Raw genomic sequence first — 17,027 nt, 5'->3', positions numbered from 1 at the left:
TGCAGGATGTGTGCCCAGTTCTTAATGGCAAAATCACAGTAGCCATGCAACATAGCAAAAAAGAATTCTAAGTACCCTTTTGAACTGGCTAGGCACGGATGGGAGTTAGAAATAAGCAACGTAAAAAAGTGGTGGGATGGTCTGCCCTGCTTCACGGACCTCAAAATCATGCAGTATTCAACTGAACTGCTACACCACAGCTCTTTGCTGAGGAAGCTCTGTACATTACGGTTCTCCCAGCAGATCTCAGCCTCCGGCCATGTCTGTCAGTCAGGGAGCTTTTAAAATGTTATACAGCACCAAAAGTAATGTGAAGAGACTGAAGGACTTCAGTGAAAGGGGAACAATTCCCCTTTGGCTGGAAGGCTAGTAACCAAGTGCAAAATACATAGCACTTTAACCCCTTCTCTGCTGGTCTCTCAGATTTCCAAATTCATGTTGCAGAATGAGGAAAGGGTGATGCTAACACTGCTTCATACTTAAAACTTCAAGATGCTGATGAACAGGAGGGTCAGAGAAAAAGGGGAGGCTAGCAGGTATTGCTGTACGGGATAGCAACACAGATGTCCTCAACTGCTGCAAAAGAGTTCACTGTGAAGATTTTCTTTTTCTTTTAATTTAAAGCTTGTCAGTGTGAAGGCCAGTTATTGAGAACACGCTCAGTTCCCATTTTAGCTTTCTGCTACATAAAACTTGAGCAGTAGGAGGCTGAGGCAGAGGGTCTCCTGCCTCCTCTCCTTCCCCAACAATTCAGTCCCTGCTTTGGAGGAAGCCTGGTAGAAGTGGCCTGATACATTATATTTAATAATGCACTTGGAACTTGCATAACAGTTCAAAGGCTAAGACTAGTATTTGCCTTAGTGTGTGTTTAAGGGTTTACATTTTCCTTTTAAGCTATGTGTTATGCTTCCAGCCAGGAAGCCAGACCTATTTTGGAGTTTTTACATTGTCATTGTTCATTAGACATTTAAATCTAGCAACCTTATATACCTTTGCCTGGAAAACTGTTATGAGAGCTAGGAGATAAGGATTTAGAAATCCAATCAGAACAGGTAGCCATCAGGTAGGTTACATATTCCCTACAAAAGTTTTAGGAATTATTTCCTCTGATGTTCACAAACATATATTTAGCTAGTAAGAGTTGTACACAGATACACACTCTTAATGCATCTCTTTCCCATACAATATGAAAGTACAGAATGCCAGATTTTTCTTAGATCTTGCTTCCTTTCAAGATTAGTCATTTCTTCAGTCTATCTCATATGGATTTAAGCGCCATTATTGGGGACCAAACCCATAAAGAGAACTACAGAGGGAGAGCCTTTATACAAAATCCCCAAAATGAGTTTAGCCACATGGACTGTTTTATACACTGAAGTTTTACATGTTTTCCATTTATTCATTTCCCCAGTTTGAAAAACAAGATCAAAGTGACCCAGCAGCATGCACAGATAATCTCTTAAAACATGATAATTAAGAAATGTTGGTTCTATTTACTCTGCCCCAAAGACTGCAGGTTTAGTAGTTCATAAAATGCAAAAGAGGAATTAAATATCATTATTAATATTATTTATTGAGAGTAACAAAATACAGCATAAACAGTGCTCCTGCAAGAATTTCGTCACTGACCTGAATTATACTGCCAGTCCGCAAAACAAACTGAGCAAATTAATTTTGTAGGAATAGCAAAACTGATGCATACCATTGCTACTGCAAGAGCTTTTAATTAGAGAGCCATGGCACAGCAGACATAAGTCACTTTACCAAGTTTGGCAAAGGTTAGTTCTTCTTTTGGAGAAGACAGCCATACATCCTTTCCGCTCACTAATATGTGCGTAAGACCTGACTTAGAGAAGTCTTTGAAAGGCAATTCTGTATGAGGCATCTAGTTGGATCAGACATCAGATGAGCTACTGTTGCATGCAGACTAGCAAGAAACACTAAAGCTCCATGAAGCACTCAAAACTGTCTTCAGTCCAGCAGAGATGATAATTGCCCCTCTGTGAATGGAGGCAAATTGCTTACTGACAAAGTATCCATTATGCACTGATGGTGGGAACATTTCTGCAGCCACCTTAATCATAAATCTGTCAGCACTGAGAATGCTTTTGCTTTTGAGAAACAACAGCTAATGTAGAACAACTATCTTCCTACCTGTAAAGAGGTTTGAAAAAAACTTGGCAGTACTGTAAAATGGTTGATCCGTGCCAGATGGAAAGCCAGCTAAGATCTACAAACATGGATACGTTGTAATAGCTGATCATCTAACCTCACTTCTCTGAAATATCTTGAAAAAAGAAAATACAGCAACAGAATAAAAAGATGTCTATGCTGTTAGTTTCTATTAAAATTAACTCCAAAAGTATTTGATATAATCTGTGGTTAAAGGAATGGTAACAGGACTTGGAAAACCTTAGTTCATCTCTTACCTTGACACAGTTTCCGACGTTAGGCAAATCATCTAGGCTGATTTGCCTGATCTGAGGCATTTAGTTAAATAATTCCCATTTGATCAGCTTCTAGATTTTCGTGAATTTGATGATCTTCTATTTCACAGCCTATTTGGACACCTTGGAAAAAAACATAATACTTCCATGCTCCGCTTTTGCCTACCTTGTCTTTATCAGTGAGGGGTCAGGGTAGGAACTACTTGATAACATCAAAATGAGGGGGCAGGGGGAGTTATAAGTGAATAGCTTAGAAACCTCAAACTATCATGGAGAGTAATTCTCACTCTGTCCATCCTAGGAGCTGGAACAGTTTCACAGAACGATTGGGCAGGTCCCACCTTGGTAGCCATGAAACTCATTTGGGAAGTGGAATATACAGAATCTGTGCCAGCTGGCTCACACAGTGGCAGAAGTCATTGTTTCTACCTGCTCGGCAAACAACCTAACTGCTGGACTCTTAACAAAGTCTTACATAGTTATTCTTTAATCTTTGCATGGGATACCAAAAGCGAAAAAAACTAGAATGGTTCTCCAGCTACTCATGAAGCTGAACATCCTGAATCTCAGTCCCCTCTTCAGTGTTTTTTCATATGAAGTTGATTGTCATCAATGGAAAGTACAGAAAACAACACCCTATCGCCAACCCAAATATTCTGTAGCTTCATGAAGAGAGCGCTCTCATAAAATATGAGAAATATGGGTACAAATACCACAAATAGAAAAAAGATGAATCTCGGTATTTCTGGGGGATCGGTGTTATCCACTGTTGAGAACTGCCAGATCCAAACTACTGGATAACAAGTACTGGCCTTTCTACTGCAGTAAGGTGAGTTTAGCTCTCCATTTTCTAATTCTATTACAAAACTCCCCAAATCCTAGTGTTTCAGGTCAAATATTTTAGTTGGTATGAAGTTACTGATTATTCAGCTTGGCAAGAACAATGTGAATTGGTTAAGACTCTGATTTTTGGATTTGACTGTCAAAGACATTTACTTCCAAAAGTAAATTGCAGCTGTCTAATGTTGAGAGTTGAGTGAGGAAGTAAATGATGAACTATACAAAAATATTCTGTGTGAGGGCAAAACAAAAAACAGATCCTATCTACAACTAGTTATACACACTTACTGCATCAGCTTTGTCATCACTAGTGATACTTATAACAGATCATTTATGACTTAAATATAAGCCATTGAACCATCATCCTTTACATAGGAAATTATCATGTTTAACCCACAAATATGCATGAGAATATGAGGGAGATAACTGTCAGAAAACAAGACTTGATTTTCATTATAAAAAATTAAATATAACTGTGAATGCAAGAGATTCCTTGGTTCATTAAACACTTGATACTTAATGCAAGTTCAAAGAAATTTTCATTACAGATTAAAAATGAATCCTTATTTCAGTGAGATTCAACCCCAGGCCAGTATTATTCTGTAAAACTATAATGTAACTCTGCAGTTAACCATCAGTTAAAATTAAGAAATAAAAGGCCTCAGAAAAACATGAAGTTTCCTTTATTTTAAGAAGATGGTCAGATGATGAAGTAACATCATTTTTTTTTTGTTCTGTCTTATATCATGTTACGTTGGTCTTGCCTCAGAAAAAGTACTCAAGTGAATCTGTATCTACTTGATTAATCAACTAGAATCTTTATTTTTGATAAATTACAAACATTTTCATTTCTGATAGGAATCTATCAATGTCAAAGCTAAAGCATGGACAATCAAGAAACTATTCTTTATCCTACCACCCTTCTATGTTTTTTAGAATAAATATATGGGATAGGGGGAAGGGAGAGAAAGGCACACACATCAAGACCTTTCAACATATTAATAATATCTATACGGTAAGAATTTACAAATCTCACACTGCAAGACAAAGATATTTATAATTTTATATGTAATGTGGGAGACTGAAATGAATGTGAGCACATTTTAAAGTGCTCTGCAACATGCCATTTTGTTATTCCTCAGCGTCTTCTTGTATTTCCCAAACTGTCAAGAATTCTAGTAAATACTTGAGATAGCAAACATACTTAAGTTCTTAATATTAAAAGACTGCTATTGATCAAACTTTGATTATAATAGATGTAATACAATACATTACAGCTTCTTATGCTACAAATACTACTTAGTATATACTAAAGTTGGATAAGGAACTCAAGGCTAGATATTTCAAAATAATTATGTAGGTTATATTGGTTTGTGTATTGTGTATATAATGATACAATTCTTAATATAAATTTGGTGTATAAACTTAGACACTTAAAATCAAAAATACTGGTCTCCCATCTCCAATTATTACAATCTGGATAAAATATATTTGAAGTGCTCTGTCTCCCTCACCTAATATTAAAAAGTATTTAATCCTTGATGTGCTTTTCCATAATAGATTATGGAAATCCATAGCTCAATTTTTACTTTTAGCCAAAATCTTAAATTTTCGGTCTTCTGAAAGGTTAATAGATTTATTCTAACAGCACTGAATTATGTAATTTCATATGCTCCCTCTTCAGGGAAAATGACAGTAGTTTTGTCCAATAAGTTTCAAGCCATTTATCTTGTGAATATTAGCAGATAGTCCCAGAGACAGCACAGGATGGAGAGATAACCCATCAATTTTCTTAATTGTTTTAACATTCAGTTGAGGGTTCTCAATATTCTGGTATCACCTACTTTACACTAGGCATACTGCAACGCTTAATAGCATGCTTAATAATAAATAACTCTTATGCTTATTAATTTATCTCTCTTCACAGTTGGTTTTGACTCAGTCTTGCCTATTTATATATGTTCTCTTAGGCCCAGCAGTTTTAAGTGGTCTATGACTCTTTTTTGATGATGGATAAACCAAGAAAAAAAAAATCCTTTATGGGTTTGGAAACATTGAAAATAGTAACTCCAGGGCCTATATTTTTACTCTTTAAAGCTGACAGTTGCCTTTGTTTTACCCACCATTACTGCATGGGAGTATAAGAGCAGACACTTGCTAAACAGGTCATCACAATGACCGAAACAGGCTGTGTTTATATTGACAGCAGCAATTCTAACTGGAGAGCACAGCCATCTATAAATTACTTCAGCCAACATAATCCTCAGTTGGCTTTTGTTGTTCAAAACCAGATGTGTTTCACGAAAATTCACCAAATATCAGTGCTGTGAATAGCTCGTTTCTCCTTGCGAAACCTTTCACTCAGGTAAAACCTTTCACTCCACAGTTAAAGTGGAAGTGTTCCCACCCAAGTCAGCAATTAAACTCCGAGACGGTAAAAGCATTTTGGAGACAGTAAAAGGAAGGCATTCTGCACAAAGTCTCTCCTGTGTGCCTTCTGTATACATCCCAAACTCATGACTAATGAATTGAGTAATTTTATAACAGATGCCTGCTGCGAATTCCAGCACTATGGCCCAATGCAGACAGCAGATGAGTTGGTGCAGGAGGAAATAAAAGACTCATTTTGGTGGCACTTACTACTGCAGCCTCATTCTGTGTCTTGTCTGGAGAAACAAAGACAATTCATACTTACAAAAATAATTTTCCTTTCAGCTTACTTCCTGCCCTTCTGAATTTTAAATAAAAAGGACAAGAAAAGGATATATTAGAAGAGGGACAGGTCTTGCCATTTGTATAATCCTCACACCCAGTAATAGAAAATTATTGGAGGTTATCTTTATGCTGTCTATAACTGTCTGATTCTTTTTTCCCTCCATCTGGTAGATGAGTGGGCTTCTATTAGCTGGTGTGAATATATTTTCATAATTTCAGTAGTGCAAGTATCTGTTTTAGTCTCACAAATTAAAGGCAAGTCTTCCTCTGTCTCTGTTCTGTTGTTCATGCATGCATGCCCCGTCTCCCAGCATTACAAAAAATGTAAGAAATACTCAATCTAAAATACAAAACGCAAAATGTCATGAAACTTTGCAAGCTTATTTACAACATCATAATACTTTATTTTGGACGAGAAAAATGTCCATAAGAAATCATAAATCATTTTCAGTTAGCAGTGATTTAACTTAAAGTAGAAATCTCATCATCACATTATGCTTTCCCCCAACAGCGAGCTTTGAATGATTTTAATGTTCGGATAGAATAATATTAATTAAAATAAAATACATATTTTTCAGAAAATATTACACCCAATATCCTCATTCTTGATAAAAGGCAGTGGGTTTCTTTATTTTTCTTTTGTTTACAATTAAAAAAAACTTTTCCCCTTTACTTCAGTCTTAGCTCCATGCCACAATAAAATTACAGTTATATATTGGGTATGTGGTTTATGATTTATATAACTTAGTTCAAGACATGTAATGAGCAGTCATGCTTGTTTATTGCATATATTTCTTTTATTTTTATAATAAGCATAAATTTGTCTAGTTACTGCAGTTTGCAAAACTGTGGTTTAAATAAGAAATCAATAATGCATTTTTAAGGTTAAGCTCAGTGAAACAAAGCACTGAAATATTCCCTGATGAGACTGCACCTCAGCTGAACTCGCAAAGAACAGCACTATGGAGAGAGGATAATGTCATACCTGCAGCATTATAGATTGCAGCCAATCAATCAGATATACTGTAATCGCTCAGGGCATAGTCCTTCTATTGTGCTAAAAAAATACCTTCGGGCCTCAAGGTAGAAAGATTGACACATTGAGTTTGGAGCAACCTAAATCAAATACTTCCCTGAAATGAGTGAATTAACCTTACTAGAGAACATGGCCAAAACATGCACACGCAGAGGTCCTGTGGGCAGAAATGCAGTCCTGGGTCTAAGGATAAACCAGACAGAGGGCTAACACTCTGCGCTGGAAAAGCACAGAGGGAGCTAGGGCTTCGGTGGACATAAGTACATCTTTCTGCCCACCTAGCCTTGGCGGTGTGGCCAAGCATGATCCGCTGTGTGGGTCCCCTGTCCATTGGCAGCAGGCAGGTCCCGGCTCTCCAGCGGCGCCATGCAGGACTCCATGAGCACGGGGCCCTAACCCCAGCCCTTAGCCCCTTCTTACGAGGACAGCTCTTCTTCAGGTCAGATCAGTGGGTGAGCCAAAATGAAACTCTCTCATTTGTTAAAGCCCAGATCTCCTGGAGTGATTTCCGTTCCCTTCTTACTAGGAAAGGAGTCTTTGAAAGTCCCAGGGAATTTTCAAGTAGGTTAGAGTTCATTTTTCCATTCATTCCATTAATTCCTTCTTTATAAATACATTAACCTCTATTTATCATTGCTATTAACTGTATTTTTAACAGGGAGGGAGGCCCAAAACATTGGTATATATTCTATGCTTCTAAAAAAATAGTGTGATTTGTCAGACCAGCTATAGACTTCAAGTGCCTAACGACATCCCTATAACTCTTTGAGAGACAAAATGTGCTCTGTACACATAAGAATTACATATTGTAATAAAAATGGAGATACTTTAATAGATAATAAATGTACCAAATATACGTTACTTGGAAGATATAATTTAAATCTAGTGAAGAGAAAAATTAGCTCACCTATGGTATCTAACATGTTTATATGAAAAATAATTATCTGCTCTAAATTTTAATGTTTTGGGGCCATATTTTATCATAAATGTAATAATGAAAAGTTGGTTAGTGACACAGACTCTATCTGGATAATCTTAAAACTTTAAAAAGTTCAGTTTGTACAGAGATTCATGAAACATCTGTAAATTAATTCATTTATAACTCTCAAATTCTTAAACAAATTACTCAGCTTCCTACCTTTCTATAACAGAGAGGGTAAAAATCTTTCTCACCTTTTTAGGACAGATTATTCAGAAATATCAGGCGAATAATTAATTCACCAGAAAATCAAGTATTTGCTTTCCTAGGTGTTAGGAAGGTGTTAAAGGCAATTGATGATAAGACAGTAAAAGCTTATTGCTTAGAGAAATTCCAACTAAACTGCTTTTATTGCTTTGCTTCACTTTAGCTAAAATTCCCTCTGATGTTAGAGCTTTTGAAATTCGTGGGAGGGTTTTATCCCCGTGAAGAATCTTATTTTCCATTTCAAAAAGAACTAAAACAAATCTTTGTTTTTAACCCCTTTTGATGCACATACACATTTTTGTATGGTTTGTGGCATTACAGAGCATTAGAAACCAAACCTTGTAACTTAGAAATTGAATAAAGTTTTACTTTTGAGATTTTGTCAACAGTCCTTTGGCCATGCAAACAAAACACAGTATGACAAGCTCATGTGACCAACAAGAATTTTTCATTGATTCACCACTGGCCAACCCATGTACCTCAGCATCTGCTAAACTATCCAATGCCTTTCTGCTTATTTACCTGCTAGCTCTACTCAGACACAAGGACAGAAAGGAATTTCTGGTCAAACCCAAAGCAAGAGAGAGACTAGAGAAGAGCCAGACAAACAAGGCTTCGGCTGACATGTGCAAAACAGAATCACTGTCGAGCAGTTCAAAACCTGGACTGTCTCTAAGATCTCCCAACGGAGAGCCCTAACCATCTCTTGACAATACAGGGACAGGCGGCTGTCCCTTTCCTTTCCCCTCTGCTTTGACAAACACTTGGAAAGTCCTACTCTTCATTTCAGAATGAAAAAGGGTCTGAAATCTCGCATGCTTACATGTGCGTATGCATCATGATGTTTCGGCTATACTTGTTTGCCAAACAATGGAAATCTGAGAAACAAGCCTATTTTCTCCAGGGGAAAGAAAAACAAACAAACAAAAATATTCCAAGATTCAAGTTTTCCATTAGCACTGGAGAAGTAATTCATGCTATAGGACACCTACCTCCAAACAACAGAAAGTATTATACCTCCTTAAGGCACGTCTTTGCTCAGGAAGAAAGGCTCTGTTCTACTTGGTATCCAAGTATCACTAATGAAAATTAAATATTTAACTAGTTAGTATCTGGGGCAATACTGGGCAGCCAGGTGGGACATTAACTTCTATGAGCAGCAGACAATCAGAGCAGAAAGAATAATTCTGATTATTTCTTAATAAGGTGGCTGAAATGGCTCTCGGTCAATCAATGAAAATGACTTACATACTAGACCATTGTTCAAAAACAACATGAATAATAATTATGCCAATAAGACCCTTTGGTCATATTACAAAGACTTTCATATTTTACTGTTACTGAAAAATAACCATACCACAATTATGCATGTGAATCCTCAGACAAGGTGCAGGGAATTGCTAATTGCACTATAAGTACTCTGCTGAGCATCAGTAACCAAGCAGCATCCCAGTTGTCTAACTGGTTAAAGCTATTTAAATTAAGAACAAAATACAGTGCAATAGAGTCCCAACTTGCCAACACACCGATCAATTCACTCATTTACTGTTCACTTATTAACCCCATTCCCTACCTCCTTCTCTTATTTGGCATAGCAAACTTCATAACTCATATTCTGAGGAGGGCAAAGCAAAGACAAGGAATATCAAACTGTGTTGTTGTTTATTAAATTGTAATAGCTAATGCTACACACTAAGTTTATAGTTAGACACATGAATTAAACACCAGTCTGTTTTTCAAAGATGCTTTCAGTCAGAGGTTGCGAATGCAGAAGACTTTGGAAAAGTGAGCCAAGTTTTTATATGCTTGCTAGCCCAGGACACATGTATCCTTTCATGATCAACTTGTATAGAAGGCTAGACTGTATGTCATGTTAAAACTTGGGGTTGTTTATTTGTATGAGTACTAGAACAATTTAGACTATCCTCAGTGATGCTTTTAGTTCTGTTCAGATGCTTGCTGTCTGAAGGGGTCTTCAAAGCAAAGAAACCAGACTGACCAATCTGATTTTGAAGAATAACTTGCAGTCTTTTCAAGTATCCACAACAAAGCTAAGACTTGTTTTAATTGACTTTCAAAGCTGAAGTCCCTTTCAGTCTAAAGGAGGTAGCAAAGTTTCACCTCCCAGATGGCCCTTTTGTTCTGCAAAGATTAAGCATTCCATCTCCCAAAGGAAAAAAAAAATGTTTATTTTTCTCAGCGCAAAGCCAAAGCCAAGCATTACAAATTCTCCTACCAGTTCTTATTGATTATTTTTATACTCCTAGGAAATCAAGGAAAAACCCTCAGGTCTTGAATTTCCTTCAACTTATTTCAAAAATCAAATCATTCTCAGTCATTCACATGATACAATCTCCCTATTAGGTGGGAAAAAGCTTTCATCACAACTACCTTCGCTTTGGTCTTTAGGCCAGAAAACTCAGGACAGTAGATGTTTGTATATGCATGTATGTAGTTTGTGTGTATATACCTATATGCCTCATGTGAAAAAGGAAAGTGTACTCCTCCAAGGCTTGTCTTAGAGTAGCACTTTGGCAGAAGAGAGAAAAACCCCATAAATACTGACTGCTGACTCTATGGTAAATGAACCTTCCCTTCCCCTTCCAGATTTATATTAAGATTAAGCATTCCTGAAGAACACCACTATTGATATGGTTCCTCAGATTTCAATTCAGGTTCAAGTGTCCCCACCTGTACTAACCACACTCCAAGAAAGTCGAGTCGCTGTTCTCCAAGTGGGTGGAAAAAACAACTTAGCCACTTCAAGTATCTCCCATGTTTCACTGTCCAGATGTGTAAAGAAGATCATGAAGCATATTGTTCCATCAAAAGAAACAAATATAATGCATTATTCCCCAAAGTATAACCCCCGATACAAAATGCACACTTGTTTCCTGCTATTTTGACTTCATGCCTATTACATTTCTTTTGAAATTTAAAGCACTCATAGTAGCAATTTCATGTTCCATGTTTCATTTTTAAATTTCCTCCTCTCAAAACTGGAAGTATAGATTTAATTTACACACAAAAAAGAAATGAAAGGAATCCTAAGTTGACCCAGAAGCTACCTAAGGCTACACAGGATGGGGTAGGATGAAAATTTAAGACTGAATGGATACATTTCAAACAACTTGCAACTGATTGCTAATTCACCTTTTGCTGTCCTCCAAAGGAACATATTGGGAGAGGAAATAGTCTCTGCTTATCGAATTCTAACCACCGTGTTCAAAAGTCCAGCCCAATTAAGAAGGCTGGACATCTTTAAAGCCCTGAAAAGCTGAACTGGATGCTTACTGAGGTTTAAAGGAGATGAGATTTTAAAAAAGAAACCTGGCAGAAGTGGAAAAGGAGTAGCAATTTTAAATGGCCAACCTTTTCTTTTCACATCGTCTTCTTTGATGCTTTTCCCTTTTCTTCTTATATCCTTTTTAGCAAGTTTACTGTATTACAGCAATGAGAAATAAAAGGAGAATTTCCTACCAGTTTTTAAGTCAAGTTTGTTCTATGTCCTTTGTTGTACAGGAGTCAGATGAAATCTCACTTATAACACCCAAGTGATTATGGAGCATTCAGTGGTGAGGCCATAAAGAATGTTATTTTTTAGCCACACAGACTTGTTGGATAATTTCTGCTGCCGCATGCCAGGAGATACACATCTGCTGTTTCTGCAAACTGGAGCTGGCCAGAGACCCCAAGAGCTTCACAAGCTGACTTCCCTCCTGGAGTCAGAAACTTTCTGCCCATAAAAGATCTCAGCCCTGAAAATGTCCCATCAGTAGCCATGACGGTGTCAGCCTGCATTTCAGAAGACATTTTTCCATGAAAATTTTAGCATTGAAATTACTGTTTTGATTTTCAGTCACAGCAGAGAAGCCCAAAACTGACTATACTGAGGCAGACTCTCAATGAACCCAATCAATGCAAGTCCTCTTATATGTAAAATCGAATCAGTAGCATCATGATCTCAACGAGGGGAAACATACCTCACAAAAAAGACTGCATCTTATTGATAATGTAGGGTAGAGAGGCCATGCCCAAACTGTGGTATTCTGGAACTCACTGGAAGAATTAATTTGACAGGTCTTCACAGTAAAATCCCAAAATATAACTTAAAATTTCTTAGAGACACTTGCTTCAGTACTACTTTGCATAATACAGTTGGTCATTTGTGTAGTAAAATTCTCTAATTGGTGAAAATTTTCTATGAAATTTAATCATTTACTACATTTTTCAAAATGTATTCTTAACACTAGTATAAATGGGTGGCACATTATATGCAATCTCAGATATAAGTTTTAATTAAGTGTTAGTCCCTTCTCTGACTTTTGATTTACAAAGAGGGCCACAGGCACACGGAGTCTGCAATGTCTGAAATAATAAACTGACATTACTATTAGTGAAAGTGGACCAATGCAAATAATATGCTATCCTGACTGAAATTTTATTAAGGCAATAGGTTGTGACCTCATGCTCATTACCTTTAGTTTCTGAGGTATTAATGATTTATAAAGAGCTACAGTACAATACTGCTTTAAATAAACCTTTCCAGTTACTAGTCATAATTTCAACTCTAATAGATTCAGTCCTTTAGTGGGGTGGATGTCCAGTGTTTGATGAGTGATTATTCTTAATCAGAGTTTATTCATTTGCTACCAGTTAAAATATCAAGAGGAGAATCAGAAAGTCGAAAATGAAATATATATATGTTTGATGTATGCTACAAAGACTTTATAATCTACAAAACTGGAGCTGATGATTTTATATTTTGCTACAGATTAGAGCATATCTGTGTGTATGTGAAAAGAAAATAGCTCAGAAATAATTCAGTTGGCATAGTTTCACCGTGTTTTGAGTGGTACATCATCCAAACAGAATTGAAGTTAGTGGTCTTGGTGGGATGGATAATAATGAAAAGAACTTAGAGATATCTCAAGCAGTATGATCAAACAAGATGTACAAAAAGTAAATCTGTAAGCCAGCCTGGGGAAACATGAACAGCTCCCTCTAGTCAGAAATGCCCCAAACTACTTATTACCTTTCTTAGACTAAATATTGTAATACTTTTACAATCTGTCACTATGTACTGTTTAAAAGCATCATATTCCCCTATGCAACAGCCTTCCCCTTCAGGACACATACTTCCTATCTCCTACACATACATTAGACTTTTCAACTAAATTAAAAGATTTGATTATACCTAGAATTTATTTTCGTCTGAAAACTCTAGTTGTATTTCTTTATGTCCTAGAAAAACTCAAGTGATTGAAAAAGTCATGGCTATAAACAAAATAAAATGCATCAGATGTTTCACTGGTAGTGTTTCCTTCTCTGTTTTCCTGGAAACCATCAGATTTTTTCCAAATACCTTATATTATGTGAAGTTTTGATATTACTCTAATTAGACAGAGTAATCCCCAGAAAAATCTATGCAACAACAAAAGACATAATGATCATTTATTTTTTAAGGATGCTTAAAAAATTCAAACTTCATGGGCTATATTTGAAACTGCATTGACTGCATTCTTATCAAAAGTCTAATTAAAGAGAAAAGGTTTTTTCCTTTAAATTTGTAGAAAGCATACACAAAGAAAGGAGGCATACACTAGTAAAAATCATAGAATTACATTTTATGCAAGATAAATACTACTAGGATTATGTGAACTAGGAACCATCATAAAGTGGAAAGCTCTCTCTTTTTGACTTTTTACATCAGATCTGATCTGTCCTTCAACTGTACGTTGAAAACTAAATATGATAGACAATTTATGTCAAAAATTTCATATCAGAATTTTTTGGGGGGTAAAACTAAATTAAACCACATAAGGCCAGTGAAAACTCATTTCAGAAACAAAATGGGGAATTATTTTAAAATATGATGATCCATTTTACAGTTTTTCAAATAAAATTTTTATTCTCAAACATAAAATGCCTTTTAAAACCAATAAATTTTGAAATGAAAATGCTCAACATTGAAAAAAGATATTTCTATTCATCTCAAAACAATTTTGACTTTCTCATTCCATATTTTGAAATTTCAGCTTTTCTTTGTAAATTGTGCTTTTTTCCTAAAACAGATTGCTCCCAGTAAATATCTTAGAAGTATCAGCTTTTTAGAACAACCCTGAGTTGAAATCGAGAAACTATGTAAAACCTGGTGTGCTGGCACAGGGATTTTTAAACAGAAAAGAAAAAAAAAGCTTTCTCTTAATACAATAGAGTATTCTCAGGAAAGATCTCTTGTTAAAACAATATAATGCAGTGTCATACAACTGCTTTCCATTCTCTCTTAATAGCAAAAATTCTGCAAACTTTTATGAACAAAAACTCCAGCAAAACCATCACTAACGTGACACGTCATGATGTTTTGTAAAGAAAATAAAACAAAAAACACCAGAGAGACCATCAGCCGCAAATAAGGTATAGAAGCAAGACAGAAGATTACAAGACGCCATCCAACAAAATGAAGGCAGAAAAAGGGATAAAGTGGGTCATTTCTCAATAGAGAACACAAAAAGTTCGTCCGGATGGTTTAACACACCATAGTAAGACAGTGGTAAAGTCTATGTCCCTATGATGGGCAATGGACTAAGAGTTCAGGCTCCAGAAATTCAGCAGCTACAAAAGACTTGGCAAATGAAAACAGTTAAGCCAAGGGGACTAACGCATTCCTGCAATCCATCTGGAAGAGCAAGGTTACAGAGCGAAGGATTTTGAAGTCAGCCCGTACTTGTACTCACATGATCGAATGCTATAATACAGCAACTCTAAATATTTCTCCCCATAAAATGAGAGTTTAATTTTACCAAACCAGCAAAATTTTCATGTGCCAACTGACTTGTGACGTGGAACCCCTATTTACACGAATTTCCTTCGTGCTGTCAACACCAAGTTTCTCTCTTGGCAAACCCGTACGCTTGTGCCTGCTATTGCAGTGGCAGCTAGCCAACCAACCTGAGCCGGTCCCAAAGCTCAGCTTCCTTCCCTAGCCAGTTTTGTCACATCCGTTCTCCTCTCGTCTTTGCCGACTACATACAGCAACAGAAAGCCCTGGCTTTGAGTCAAAGGCCACTAAGTCAATATGATTTTTTTTCATGGTCTTCAGTGCATCCTGTCTTACTGAATCACTGCCATTCAAAACCTGGCACTTCTGATTTAAGCAAGGTAAACAATAAAGATAATTGGGTTAAACAGATTACAATTCAGTGGATACAAGAAATAGTGACAAATATTTAATGTAATTCAATCTTTATTGCATTTGGGTTTTTTTGAATAATATAAGAAATATTTTATTCATACTTTTTTTCCTATTATCAAAATTAGGAATGTCATTATAAATTTCATTATTTATCCACTAAGGCAATGGATGATTAGATTAACTAAAAAAATGTAGAGGAGCTCAAAAGGGTCAGATTCCAATGTCAGCTTTGTAAGGCTAGTAAAATTGGTCATGTTATTCTGCACTTAAAACAGCTATATTGGAGATCAGAATCTGGCTCCATATTTTAATTATATTCTGTACTCATTCACAAAACTTTTGAAGCTAAAGTAATACCTCCACATTCCCATAGCTGCTAACCAACAACTTTGAAGAATAATGAATAAAGTGCCTACTTCATATCAAAAGTATTTAGTTCAAATCCTTGTGGAGCTGTACAAAATTACTTTGACTTTCTGCAACGATAAATGAATTCAGAATCTGGCCCCAAATGTTTATTTACCAGCTATCACATTTATATTCAACTAGATCCTTGTGAAGAAAACTATTAACATTTTTGAAAGAAAAAGGAAAGAAAAAAGATTTTGTATTTAAATGACCAACTGAAACGGCAGAGAAGATTTTTACAAATATGCCTATCCATATAATTTTGTAATCGTTCCTTACAATGGGATAACATGGTCAACTTTTAAATTTCTTTAACTGAGTTAGCAGTTTGCCCAACACTTCCATCAAGAGACAATGCACAAACTGCCAGATCCCATTATACCCCTTAACTTTCCTTGTTATTCAATTAACAGTTATCTATTTGTAGGTATAGTATTTATTGATAAGGATCTGGCTGCTTGTTTTAAATTCACAGATTTTACATTGGGATGGGTCAAGAGACTGCTGCAGAAGAGAGTATGTGGATATAACACAGGGACGATTCTGATCTGAACCTTTTTTTTTTGTTCCTGACAGATTTACGTGATCAAAAACATTTTTTTCAAATTAAACATAAATAAATCACAAGACCAATAATGCCCTTATGGAGCAGCGTCAGCACTTCAGGGTCACGCGCATCACAGATTCCTTAGCGAGCCTGTCCAGGGCCTCACTTGGATACCATGAACTGCAGGCCAGCAGGATACTTGCACAACACCGTAATTCTCTAGTGAAAGCCAGGCTTTTTGCGCGCCAACTCGGACGAAGAGCATCGTCACTTACCTTGCTGTTGCTCACATTCCTCTCATTCAGGTTGTAGCAGCAGAGCAGATTAACCTCACGGAGCAGAAACTGCTTAGATAGCAGTTCATCCAGCTTCAACCTCTCCTCTCCCATAATCTCCAAAGTTAATGCTGTGACTTGACAGTATTGTATCCAGACTAATGTAATATCATCTATGCAAACATTCATGTTGAGAATTATAGTACCTATTCACATCTAAAAGTACTCACACATAAACATTTTACCAATTTAAGATAAAATAATTATTGCTTTGTAAAACTGTTGGTACTCTGAATCATTTAAGTCAGTCAGAAAAGCATTAAGAAGTGATCTTTTCTCAATGTGTCATCCATGCTTTATTTCACTCTGAGAGCATCT

The 17,027-nt window shown here is 36.3% G+C and overlaps 1 protein-coding gene across 2 annotated transcripts in view; it reads right to left on the bottom strand.

The window, feature by feature from the left end:
* The window catches only part of CDH12 (cadherin 12), a 235,344-nt gene that overhangs the window by 169,636 nt on the left and 48,681 nt on the right, over positions 1-17,027 (bottom strand). Inside the window, exon 1 of one of the 2 annotated variants that reach the window (XM_067290982.1) lies at positions 16,650-16,750. The exons of the other annotated variant lie outside the window; for it this stretch is intronic. The gene's annotated coding sequence lies outside the window, so the exon portion shown is untranslated. Of the gene's footprint in view, positions 1-16,649; positions 16,751-17,027 lie in introns of those variants that run through there. 2 annotated transcript variants of the gene reach the window in all.

Source organism: Apteryx mantelli, chromosome 2, assembly GCF_036417845.1.
Source record: "Apteryx mantelli isolate bAptMan1 chromosome 2, bAptMan1.hap1, whole genome shotgun sequence".
NCBI lineage: Eukaryota > Metazoa > Chordata > Aves > Apterygiformes > Apterygidae > Apteryx > Apteryx mantelli.
The sequence above is the reverse complement of the archived record's forward strand: the minus strand, read 5'-3'. Positions and strand labels throughout refer to the sequence as shown.